Here is a 14,172-nt window from a genome sequence, read left to right on the forward strand (position 1 = left end):
ATTTACATGTTGCACATTGTAGAAAGTCACAGCTTAAAACCTCACAGCCAAGAAACCTTATCACTTCTCAACAAAGTTAATTTCTGCCATGAATTTATAGATATGTGAACTTGCAACAGATATTTTTATCTACAAAGACCACATAACAAGAGTGACAACTTTTTATTTTCTACCATGTTTACAGCCAGTTTCTAAGTGAGCACATTTAATAATGTTTTTATACATTCATAAAATATTTGAGGGCCTCTCATATGTTTGTTTTAGTGTGTTAAGCCATATAACTTCCTACATTTCTAGCACAGTCCACAGGCTCCACAAACTTTAATACAGTTTTCAAAAGTGACGATTTTAAAGTATCTGAAAGAAAATGCGATACAGTGGGTACGAAGTTATTCTAAGCAAGAAATCTTTTTGAGAATCTTATAAAGGTTACAGACACTGTCCAAACAAATGCACGCTTATACAAAATCTTGTTTAGGAATATCAGGGAATACTGAAGTCCAAGCTTTAGAACTCAGGTTAAGAATCCTTACCCTAGTCTCATTCCCTTACTGGGACGAAAGCCCAGAGAGGTCCAGGACTCAACACTTTAGTGGCCGAGCTGGACCGAAACCCAAGCCTTTGCTGCCTGCGTTCAACCCATTTTTCCTGAACTGCATTCCAGCTTGCAAAAGATGAATACGAACAAAACACAGGACTGCAAGTCAAAGTTCTGATAGACATGGAGAACTCTAAACTGGACGGAAATTACAGGTATCATAACTAGAGCATAATAGATTTAGTGGTAGAAAATCAACAAAAACAAACTATGGAAAATGATAACCTAATCATAAGAAGCCAAAGTAAACCCCATAAACTGAGTATGGGTCATCAATATAAGGTGATTGTTGGAAGGGAGAAGAGAGAAGAGCAGACTCTTCTGGAAGGGAGTGTGGGGGAGGGGAGGGGAGTGGAGGGAAATGTATTTTCTAGCACAGAAATAAGTAGTAGTCTAAAAAGTCATACTTCTGCTAAGGTTAACACTGCATATTTGCGAAAAAGTGAGTTGACATAAAAGTGTCATACAGAAATTATAATAGAAACAAATATTACCTTACTTTTCATTTTTAACTCTTAATAAGATAGATCATGCTAAGATAAAGGCCTTTGCTCAGAGGAGAGATGAATGGGTTTGTAGAAGTATTAGGATAGAAGTTACGGCTTCTCCCCCTCGAAGCCCCGGAGCTGGCTGGAGCCAAGGTATAAAAACGAAGGAGAAGCCATTCCGCCCAAGAGATGGAGAAGTATTTGAAATTCTAAGTAGAGGGAATTCTGGGAGAGGGAAGAAAGGGAGAATGTGGGGTGCTGGGGAGGTGACAGAAGGACCATGCTTCTTGAAGTTCTCTCTTCCTCAGAACCCCCAAATCTTGAGATGGTTCTAAAACTCATAGAATGTTTAATGTGTGTGGTCGCTTTATGGAAACCGTTTAATGACTAAATGTTTCCTTTAAGGTGATGGAGAGGCTAAACAAAGGTTATAGAATCATCTCCCGAAATGTTAAGACTAAATTAGTTATCCAAGAGATTGAAACGCTATAGGTGTAAAACTGGCCGGAGTTATCACAATCTACTAAATATCTTTTTTAGTACCTTTTAACCTATGGTTCTTATAAGTCTGTGATTTGGTTTCTTCAATAGCCTTCATGTTTCAAATATTAGACACTGTTACCAACAAGAATTTCAGGTACTGAATTGAAATATCTTTGTGAAATTCACTCATGCACATGGGTTTCATTAAGTTCAGTGAAGCAAATCAAATCTGTTGTTATGAAAGGGACCTTTGACAGCTCATAATTACATAAAAACAAACGCATCAATTGAAGAATAGAGCAAAATTAAGATGTCAGCACTGATGGATCTCATAACTAAAATTTTTAAGAAGCACTTTAAAAGTCAGTAACTTTTTCCTGTTTTGTGTAGTTATATTAAATGGAAACAATTAATTTTGCATCAACTTGACAGTAATTACTGAATTCTTAACACACGATGAAAGTTAATTCTTAGAAATGATAGACTAAAATGTGTTATATTAAAATATGCTTAGTTAATTAAACCATGAAAGACTAAGATGGCAATTGCAGTAGGAATTCAATTTAATTCAAAACCCAGACTAAATTTATAGGTTATAAGTAAAGACTGGCTCTAACACTTTTAAGTAAGGATTATAATATTAAAACCAGAAATGCCATTATATAAATTAAATGTTCATCAAAAAAAAATGGAAATTTTATCTTGTCACTAGCTTTTCAAATGGAGCAATGAAGTTCGGGATGGGAAATTTGTAAGAAAAAGTACTCGCAGGCTTGAAGTTTATAATACAATAATTCAAGACCCATCACCAAAGAACAATGTAGAAATATAGAAGCACCTCTCGAGACGGATTCAAACAATCACCTAACTTCAGACTCTGTTTACATTAAGCTCTGATTATGAAACAAAAATACCCTCAATAATGAACTAAAGTCCAAATCGAGGATCAGTGGTTTCTGATACGTCTCCTCGGCCATCTACCTGACTATGTGCCTTCTTCATCTTCACAGCTTCCCTTGCAGAATACCCTCTTCTATTCCTCTGTGGCTAATTTCTGTTTGCCCCTGTCAATCATCTGTCAGGAGAACTGATTAGGAGGCAAATTAATTTTTAACCTATGAATAATTCTGCCAAAACCCAGCACATAACCCCTTTTTCTCCCACAGCTATATCTCAGAATGTCACAAATGCAAAAATAGCCTAATGATGCTTGAACTTAATTGAAACTTCTGGGGAAATAATGATCTGAAAAACAATTCATTTTCAGAGAAGGAAACTTGCTGAGGAATGACTTATACTATAATATTTCTATATTTTATTTTTCAGAAAGAGATATCCACTATCTATAAGGTGATTTCAAGCAAATATATCTATCAGGTATATGATTACCTTGATACATCAATTAATTATATATTTTGCTAAAACTGATCAAGATTAAATTAAATTAGATTGGCTTGGATTAGATTATCTGTGTATATAAATTTCAAATGCATATTTTACTATTTAATCTTTAAGGACATTATCTCTGTTATCTTCATTAGAAACCATTAATTAGTGTTCTTTATGGTGGTTACCGTTACAAATCTTTCACACTATATCGATTGAGTAGCTTGAAGACTGAGAAGAATTTTCTCAGATCAAGAGGGTAGCAAAAGGGCATTCTTTGGCAGTGGCAGTGGCAAGATTCTTTTTAGTAAATTGGTAGCCAACAATAGTTAGGGCAAATGAGTTGTCCAGGCTTCACGTAACAGCTAATCTCAGATCAGGATCTGTCACTTATTCAGACATTCATTACAAAACAGGCACCAAATCATCTCTAGACAGTTCTGTAAATTATTCAGTCTACAGCATCTTTCACAAAAGCTTCACCCGAGGCAAATGTGGCAATATTCTAATTGTGAAACTTTGTTAACCATTATTTTGCAGTCAGGCACCAATTATCTTCCAAATTAGTGGCTGAACATGAGACCACTTAGAAATTCGATTCCAAAGCTCCCCTCCTAGTCTACCTGACTCTCAACAGTCTAGTGTGTTCATGCAATTATGCAATTATCTTTTAAAGATGTTCCTAACCAAACTGTAGGTCTTAAGCACCATGAATTTAGGTCTTAAGCACCATGAATTAAGCACCATGAATCACCAGTTAACATCATTTCTATAATCCATTTCGATTATTAATGAGCCACAACTTTCGCCAATGGAAACCCATTTTTAACGTCCATTATAGAACTTATCGACTGAATAGAAAGATGGTGACCATCTGTGGTGGCTGCTTCTGGAATGTGGTTCTTTGGGGGAGGGAGGGAACACAGTGAAGGGGACAGGGAAAATGCTAGACTTCTCTAAATATGCCTTGATTTATGGATGTGACATTGGAATCCTGAAATTGATTTACATATTAAGTAAAAAAAAGAAAAAGAAAAAGACAAAGAAAAAGAAAGAAAAAAGAATAACCTGTCAAGCAACCTTAACGTTTTCTCAGTAACCACGCTATCGTTAAAACAGTCGTTATCAGGATCCCAGGATTCTGAAACTGACATTTTCCAGTAGGAGCCAACAATTGCACTCAGGTATACACACGCAACAGAAATGTTTGCACGGTGTATCAAAAGACATTGACCGAAAGATTATTCATTTAGCTAAAAAACTAAAAACAAGACAAATTTCTATTAACAGTAAAACAAATTGTGTTCTAACTATTCAGTGTAACACATAGCAACAAAAACAAACTACAGCTATATACACAATATAAATTAAGTTCATAAACAGTATTGTGCAAAAAAGCCAGGCATAAATCAATCTATCTATCTATCTATCTATCTATCTATCTATCTAATCTCTCTCTCATCATCTATCTATTATCTATCATGGAATTTCATTTATTTAAAGTTACAAAATAGGTAAAACTAAACCTTTTTATTTTTATTTTTTTGTTAGACATCAGGACAGTGGCTTGCACCAAGCGAGAGGGAAGAAATCATAATTGAGAGCGAGCGCAAGTGGGTTGACCAGAGTGCTGGTAACTTTTCTGCATTTTGGTCTGAATGTTGCATATGTGGACATTCACAATGCGATAATTCACTGAGTTTTACATTTATGCTTTGGGCTCTTTCCTGTATTTTATTTAAAACTCTTCTCACCTTTCAAATATACTTTCTTACAGGTTTTTTCAATGAAAAGAAAAGCATTTTACAGTAAAATATTGCCATAATAGAAAGGAAATGATTGTATTTCGTCTATTTAGGTGTATTCTTTCTGCTTTTAGATTGCTAATATCCATTAGTACTTAAAATGTACTTTTATATTTTAGCTATTTTATCAAATTTTTTTAGATTAGAGGTTAAAAGCATAGAAGGTAAAACCTGAGTAAATTCAACTCTGAATTTAATTATTTTCAAGGTAAAAACTAGGGAAAAAAACCCCTCCATATTAGCTTATATTTTTCAATTTATAAATGCTAACATGTCAATCTGCACTGTTAATGAATACAGACGGTCTGGGTAAAGAGGTAAATGTAAATCATGAATCCTTCAAAATTTAAGAGAAAACCATAGGGAAAGCTTTAGTATTCATTACCAAGGATTCTAGTTGAAAACCAGAAAGGCATAAAAATGTACTTTTTAAAGAAATAGCTTAATTGATTTACATATTGAAACTACTCAAATTAGGTTCAAAATTTTACCTAAAAGAGCTTTTTAGATTAAAAAACAAATAAACAATCCAATTAAAAAATGAACAGAGGACTTGAACAGACACTTCTCTCAAGAAGACATACAAACAGCCAACAAACATATTAAAGGATGCTCAACTTCACTAGCTACTAGGGAAATGCAAATCAAAACCACAATGAGATACCACCTCATACCTCTTAGAATGGCTATCATCAACAGGACAGGTAACAAGTGTTGGAGAGGATATACTGGTGGGACCGCCACATTGGTACAACCACGGAAAATGAACAAATGAACGAATGAATGAATGAATTTAAAAACTCTAAAAAAATTCCCGAATCTTAAGTTTGAAAATTTAAGATAGAATCCACAATACTCTTAGTCCATAGTCTTATCAGATGCAGTTTGAAGAATTTTCTGAAGAAAATATTTCATCGCCTAAGAAAGAGTATGTCATCATAGAGGTATATTTACTTTTTAAATAAAATTTATTATTCTGTAAGACATCTCTATATTTGTCTCTTTTTTTTTTTATCTATAATATACCATGGATACTTTTTCATGTCAACATAAACTTGCCTCATAATTTTAATGGCTGACTGGTGTTCCAGGGTATAGCTACACAGTAATTTATTTAACCAATGCCTTTTGATTAGAAATTTCAGTTGTTTACAAATTTTCACTACAGTTACATTACTATGACGATTTCAAAGTTCATCTTTGCAACATTGTCTAAATATTATTTAAGAAAAATTTCTAGTAACAGAATCATTATTCCAAAACAAGCATATCTTTTTAAAAGGTTTTTGATGGACAGTTCTAATTTATCTTCCAGAAATCTTGTGCCAATAAAAACGTTTCATTAGCTGTTTATAAGACTGCCCTTTGACCAAAACCCTTAAAACACTTAATACTAACATTTTTTTTTTCAATATTTGCCAATCTAAAGAATAGATAATTCGTCTTGTAAGACTATCATTATCTTTTGGCCGTTTGTGAAAATCTGGGTAAATTATTGAGTTTCACCTTACAGCCCAGTACGTAAGACCTTAAAAAAAAAAAAAAAAGATCCGTAATCATTCGAACTCACGTGTATTTCCTGGTGATGGGGTACCACTTACATCAAAAACATTAAATAGATCCCTTCTCATGATCCATGCCGGCATACTACGCATGCAGCCTGAGTCTACCTCTCTACTCGATCAAAGGCTTCGTCTGGCTGTATGCGATTAGTAGAATCTAATCACACTGAAAACCCAGCTTCGCAGACTCTGGGAAATCTAGTCTTGACCCTTTCTGCTTCTTGGCAAAAGAAAGGAATAGAAAAAAACATCTGCGTTAGCAAATCCAGAGTCCATCCTATAACCACTGCACATTTTCTTTTGTTTGTTTTCGTTAAATTATATTTCTCTTTTTCTTATTTTCTTTATGTTTAACGAGTTTTCTTTGTTCCTTTTTCCTTTGTTTTCCTCCTCAAATGGCTGCCAGTCATACTAATTCTATGTTTGCCAATTTAGAATTTTGAAGTTATACATTCAATTTTATTCTAGTGATCGTCACATAAAAATATATGTTCCTCTGTCAACATAAAGAACAGACTCTCCCATAGGAAACATAAAACTTTCTAGTATTTTTATCCACTTAACTACTCCCTCCCAACGTCTAATAGTTTTTCTTCAATAGTCCAGAGTATTTCTAGGGATAATACATGGTGATATAGCTTTATAGTCTTACACTTTGGAAAATATTTCTTTTGCTCTTTGTAAAAACACTTATATTAGCAGGAATGAAATCACTAAATCATAAACCTGCAAACGTGTTTATTAACTTCCAATATTTAGTCTTAACAACAACAACAAAAAATTCTAAAGAGAAGCTGATTCTACTTCCTAAATAAAATCATTTATTTTCCTTTCTAGATGCTCTTAAAATTTTTGCTATATTTTTGATATGAAAAGTTTTTTTTTATCCTGGAAAATATAGGCAGTGAGTTCCTTGACATTGGTCCTGGTGATTATTTTTTGGATCTGACTTTGAAAGCAAATGTGACAAAAGCAAAAATAAACAAGTGGGACTATATCAAACTAAAAACTTCTGCATAGCGAAGGAACCCATCAGCATAATGAAAAGGCAATCTACTGAATGGGAGAAAATGTTTACAACTCATGTATCTGATAAAAGCTTCATATCCAAAATGCATAAAGACCTCGTGCAACTCAGTAGCAAAAACACAAAAACCTCACAATCTGCTTAGGCAGAAGATCTGAATAGACATTTTTCCAAAGAAGGCGTACAGATGGTCAATGGGTCCATGTTGCTCAACAGCATTGATCAGCCGGGATGCAAATCAAAACCACAATGACGTATCATCTCACACCTGTCAGAATGACTTATCAAAAAGATAAGAAACGGTAATGTTAGCGAGGACGTGGAGAAAAGGGAAGTCTCATGCTCTGCTGGTGGGACTGTAAATTGGTGTAGCCGCTATGGAAAGAAGCATGGAGCTGTTCCTCCAAAAATTAAAAATAGAACTGCCACATGACCCAGCAATTCCACTTCTAGGTATTTGTCTGAAGAAAACAAAAACGCTATCTCAAAAGGATATTTTCACCTCCACGTTCACTGCAGCATTATTTACAACAGCCAGGATGTGAAAACAAGCTAAGTGTCCATCGATGGACCGATGGAAAAAGATGTATACAACCAAACACTACTCAGCCATAAAAAAAGTGACATCTTGCCATTTGAGACAAAATGGATGGACCTGGAAGGTACTATGCTGAGTGAAATAACTCAGGCAGAAAAAGACAAATACCGTATGATCTCACTTTTATATGGAATTCAAAAAAAAACTTAGATACAGAGAACAGATTAGTGGTGGATTAGGGGTGAAATGGGTGAATGGATGAAGGGTCAAAAAGCACAAATTTCCAGTTATTAATTAATAAGTCATCGGAATATAATGTACAGCATGGAGACTATAGTTAATAATACTGTATTGCATATTTGAAAGTTGCTAAAGAGTAAATCTTCAAAGTCTTTATCACAAGAGAAAAGAGTTATTTATAACTGTATGGTGACAGATGTTAGACTTACTCGCGATCATTTTACAATACATAAAAATATTGAATCATGAGGTTGTATACCTCAAACAATTATAATGTTACATGTCAATTAAATAAGTAATACTATAAAAATAATTCATTATGATCTTTCCTCCTCCCTCTCGGCCAGGCTGCAGCCCAGCCAGTCGGGGAGCTGGGGTGGCTGATGTCGGGGAGGGGACGTCAAGAAGCCCTGGGCTACTTTTGCTCACTTCTCTGCTCCTCCCTCTGCCACTGCATGGCTCTGTAGCCTCATGAGCGCTATAATTCTTCCTTTAAAATGGTAAAATTTTAAGTAGATATCCGCGTCTTTCTTCAGTGAAGAGAAATTTTTAAATTTTTTTGTGCTGCTGCATTTCTTCCTCTGTCAAGTCTGTTTACTTTCTCTTAACTTCCATTATTTACTTATTTAATCTTCAGAACCTTTCATTTAAGTTTTCCTTTCTCCCTGAATTACTATGTCTTTTTTTTTTTTTACTTTCATATTATGAGAAGAATTATCCTCTTACTCAGTTTTACATGATTATATGGATTTTTTTTTTCCCTTTTTATTTAAGCACTGCTATAACCTGGACTCCTCGCTCGCTCAAAGATTTTAGGCCTCTCTTCTGGTCTGTTAAATTTTATTTCCATCAGATACGCATAAACAAAAGCTGCTAGTTCTCAAATCATCCCTCATGCTAGATAACACAACATAAATTTGAATAAATTGTTTTGTGATATTAGTAGCAAATAATAATAATAATAATAATAATAATAATAATAAAAACAAGAACAAGAAAATAATTTTTAAGTAAAAACATCCAATAGAGAGAAAGTCTGGAATGAGATGAGATGAATAAATAAAAAAAAGGATGGTGGACAGAAGTAAAGGAAGAAAAGTTACTAGAAAAAGAAAGTGAAGAGAAACTGTAAAATGACACAAAACATGAACGAGTAGGAAAAGTGATGGTAAAAGGTGAAAAAAAAGTCTGCTGATGTCCAAAGGAGAAGGAAGGAAATGAAGAGAGTTGAGAAAATGAGCAAAGACATATATAACACTAGCATGCCTTTAAAAAGGAACTTTGTTAAAGCAATTTTTAAATTCTATTAAAATTGATTAACTTAAGATTTAGTAAAATCTAATAATGGCACAAGACCATGGCAATGATTTTAACCACTCTAAAATAAGGTTTTGAAATCTGAGTAATGGATAGATGTTTCTCCTATGAAAAATTCAGTGATAATGTTCAGTGAATGATGGATAAAAATGTAGAAAGATAACAGAAAAATGAATATATTGTTATATTGAATACATAATTATCTAGAAATAATACATCTTGTCAACTTGCGATTATTAATTTTAAACTCTGAAGCACACTGAATATATTGAAAGAATAATACGCAAATGGTGTTAGGGACCTAAAGACTCCACCGTGTTTCTGAATATATCTGACTGCTTCCAAGATATTTATATACTGGAAGAATCTAAACCATTAACTTTTATTATCACATAATCAGAATGATTTAAATAAAATAAAGGAAAACAGAAGAGACCTATAGAAAGGCAAGGGCACACTCCAAAGAAATTTCAAAGTCTATCGCTCTATAATAAATGATCTTAGAGACCATCTCCCATAGGCATTATGAGATTAGACGGAAAAAATAGATATGAAATACTTGAAAATGAAAATGATCTGTAGCACCAAATGTTACTCTGGCTAAAGAATGCATTTTGAGGAGAAACTGAAAATGTTTATTACACCAGAAAACCCAGATCCAACCAGTGAACAAAAGAAAAAAAGCGATCGTGTAGGCATCGCACAAAAACACTGGTTACTAACGATGGGCTATCGGAACTCTGAAATGAATTTCCATTGTATTGCTCACTAATTTCATTAATGATAAATAAAAAGAAATATTTCAAGATAACTCAAATTTAACTTTAAAAATTAAGAATGTTTAAAAATTAAGAATGTTTAAAAATCTGGAACATCTTGTCATCTTTGGTGGGTACAGGAATGTTTTTGAGCATCCTTCTTAATGTATTTGTTGCACCAATAAAATACCAAGTTAAATAATATTTAACTTGAAAGTAATTTCTGTCCCTCTAAATCATGATTTATAATGTGAAATGCAGAATTAACAAGAAAATCATGCAGAATATATACATAGCCACAAGTCAATCAGGGAAAGAGTCAGTACCAAGTGACCCATAAATTTAGAGAATCATGTCCCAACTAAATAAAAACCAATATCCTAGCCAAAAAAAAAAAAAAATAGTAGAAAGAAAGAAAGTACAATTGTTGGAAATGACAGAAGTTTCATGCTACATGAGATCATTTCATGAAATCACAAGCCATACGTCTTTTTGTTTTGAAATTATGTAAAACTTGCTGAGTTTTCAAGATAGAAAATAAAAACCCAAGAATAAAATCTGGCATGTTTAGATTTTATTAAACTAATTACTATCAGACTTGTTAAGTTAATAAATAGCAGACCCGTGTGGCAGATTGCTTTACTGTTCTGAACTACTTATTTCTCCTTCCTTTTAGACTCTAAGTAATTAAATGATTATGCAACACCCACCTGTGGCCAAGTGACCAGCGGGGTCTCGTGAAGGATATGCATATACATTCAGTGTCTGTTGATACTAGGCTTGGGCAGGTGACTTTCTTTGGGCCGACGTCTACCAGGTGAGAACGGAAGCTTTGAGATACTTAGTACGTTTCCATGAGCTTTCTTGATTTTTCCTTTAAGGGTGGTTTGCCCACGATTAAAGCTGGGTTCTTTAACCTGGGTTCTGGGACGAAGAAACCTGTCAGGCAGAGCAGCAGCAGCCAAACTGCCATGGCTGACACATAACATGGAAGAAAATAAATATTTTGAGAGTCACTGCCTTCCTAAAAAATAACCATACAATTAAAACCCACTGCTAAAACTTCCGGGTTCTCCAATCACTTTTTCAAACCACATCTACGTCAAGGATCCTGGAAGAAACAACCTGAAAACGTGAAAGTCAACTCAAAAATATGTCCAACTTCTGCTTTTGAGACTTCAAAGAATACACACGAACTTCAGTCAGAAACGTGACACTACATGAATAAATGAGAGGGAAAAAGAAAATCAAAGGAAAGCTTTAATTTTTATAATAAAGTTTAGTTTATTAAAGAAATATGCTCTACTTTGAAGTTATCTTTCTAACACATTTGGATATTAAAGTATCTTTTTTAACGAAAGGTTAGAGATATTACATAATAGAATAGAAATCGTTTTAATGGCTTTTGTCAAAAGCATAAAGATAACCCTACTTGTTATTGTCCTGTGCTATTTAAATGGAAATTTCGCTATCAGAGAAATCCCAAACTCTGGCCTATACAAGCAGAAACCCACAGTATTATACATACGTCTAACCACCTTTCTCACAAGCTCATTGGAGCATTTGCAAAGTACCCACCACTGTATTAAGAGCAAACCACGCCCCATTTCTGTTTTGAGTACTATGTTGTTAGTGTGAATATGGTTTTAAATATTACTGTTATATGAACATGAAGCACTTTCCAACATATATCTATGAGGACATTTTAAAGTATTTTCTTTACTATTAACTGTTTATCGGAGCAGCCAGTTAAAAATGGGCCATCCCAGCAAGTGTCCTTTGAAAAACATGAAAACATCGGCATTACTAAAAATAACTGAATAGATGCCAGGTATTGTGCTCTGCAGATATAAACTTTTTTATTTCTTACAACATTCCTATGACTAAAGTTCTGACTTTTACCCTCATATCATAAGCTAAGAAATGGAGGTGTAAAATTTTAAATAACTTAACAAAAGTCCTACAACGACCAAGCAGAAAAAGATCAGAGTCCATGATTTCTGGGACCAGATAAACTCTTATCCTTATGAGAGACAAGCTTTACATAAAATATATGATCAGAAGGTTGTTAATTTTCAAAATAATTGACTTTTAGAGCTACAGTAATTTTAAGTGTGGTGAGTCCACATGCCCTACAGATAAGAAATACAGGCACATTCAAACTTCTATCCTCTCTTGTGACGTACTCGTTAATATAAAAAATTGATTAAAAAAAAGAAAATGACACTTTAAACATAAACTTAAAAAATTAAACGTTAGCCAGGACCCCAAGCACAAAGTTTACTGTTCTTTTATCATGTCGTGGTGTTCAGCTGATTTTTAAAGTCACAATGGATAGTTCTGACACATATATTGTGCCAATTTACACATAAACGCTGTCACAGGAAGAACCGTTGGGATACAGACTTCCAGATGGAATACAGAGCTGAGAATAAAACAGAAACCTTGGACATCATCACGGAAGTAAACAGGTCAGAAAGGGCATGGGTTGCATAGAAGCGACCTGAGAACTTACTCTCATTTCATTTTAATTACCAATTAGTTTTATTTTCATGTATTTTAAAAGCTTTATTGAAACATAATTCCCATATTATACAAATTCATTCATTTAAAGGATACAATTAAATGTTAGTATCTCCACAGAGGTGTGTGATCATCACCACAATTTCAGTAATATTTTCTTATCGCCTAAGTGTCTATTCTGGACATTTCATATAATTTGAACCGTACAATGTGGTTTTTTGTAGCTGGCTTCTTTCACTTAGCATATTTTCAAGGTTTATCCATATTTGTAGCATGTATCAGTACTTTAGCTTTTTATAGCTGAAAAACATTCCATTGTATTGTTATGCAACATTTTATTTATCCCTCCATCAATTAATGAACATTTTAGTTGTTTCCAAATTTGAGCTACTGTGAATAATGCTATTATAAACATTTGTATGCAAGTCTTATGTGAAAATGTTTTTATTTCTCTTAGAGTACTTAAAGAATTTCCCACATCCTCATCAATATTTGTTATTATCTTTTTTATTATAGCCTTTCTAGAAAGTATGAAGTGATATCTCATTGTGATTTTGATTTGCATTTCCTTAACAGGTAAAAACGTTGAGCATCTTTTTAATACTTACTGGTCATGTGTATATTCTTTGGAGAAATATCTGTTCAGATCTTTTGCCTATTTTTAATGGGGTTATTTGTCTTTTTATTATTGAGTTGTAAGAGTTCTTTATAGATTCTGGATATAAACCCCTCATCAGATATGTGATTTGTAAATATTTTCTCCCATTCTGTATGTTTTCTTTGTACTTTCTTGATGGTATAAATGGCAGCACAAATATTTTTAATTTTGATGAGGGCAGATTTGTAGGGTTTTTTGGTTTTTTTGTTTTTTGTTTTTTTTTTCATTTATTGGCTGTGATTTGTCTAACCCAAGGTCACAAAGTTTTACTGCTATGTTTTCTGTGTCATAGTTTTAGCTCCTATGCTCCATTTTAAGTTAACTTTTGTACACAGTGTAATGAAGGAGTCCAGCTTCATTCTTTTGCTTTTGTACATTTCACCTAAATTCTCTAATTTGTCAATATATAGTTCATAGTATTCTTTTATAATCCTTTTATTTCTCTCCAGTTGATAACGATGTTCCTTCTTTCACTCTTAATTTTAGGAATTTGAGTCTTCTATCATTTCTTTTTTCTTGGTTACTTTAGCCACTTTAGTCTCTTTCCCTGATCTCCTTGTTAGGCTTCTGGCTGGTCTGACTTTATTGTCACAGTCAGTTCTTAGTTGCCACTAATTGCTAGTTGATTTATCTATTATTTTTTAGCAACACTTGAGTGTAAACAATCCCACAGTTGGATCCAATTACAGTCCAGATCCTCTGAATGTAGTCTTTGAGGCCACCTTTTGGGGCTCCCTCCAAATATGGGAGGGCCCTTCTTTTCTGTTTTTCTCTGTTAAATTCCCAGCT

The sequence above is a fragment of the Pteropus medius genome, unplaced genomic scaffold, assembly GCF_902729225.1.
Source record: "Pteropus medius unplaced genomic scaffold, Ma_sr-lr_union100, whole genome shotgun sequence".
In the NCBI taxonomy this organism is placed as follows: domain Eukaryota; kingdom Metazoa; phylum Chordata; class Mammalia; order Chiroptera; family Pteropodidae; genus Pteropus; species Pteropus medius.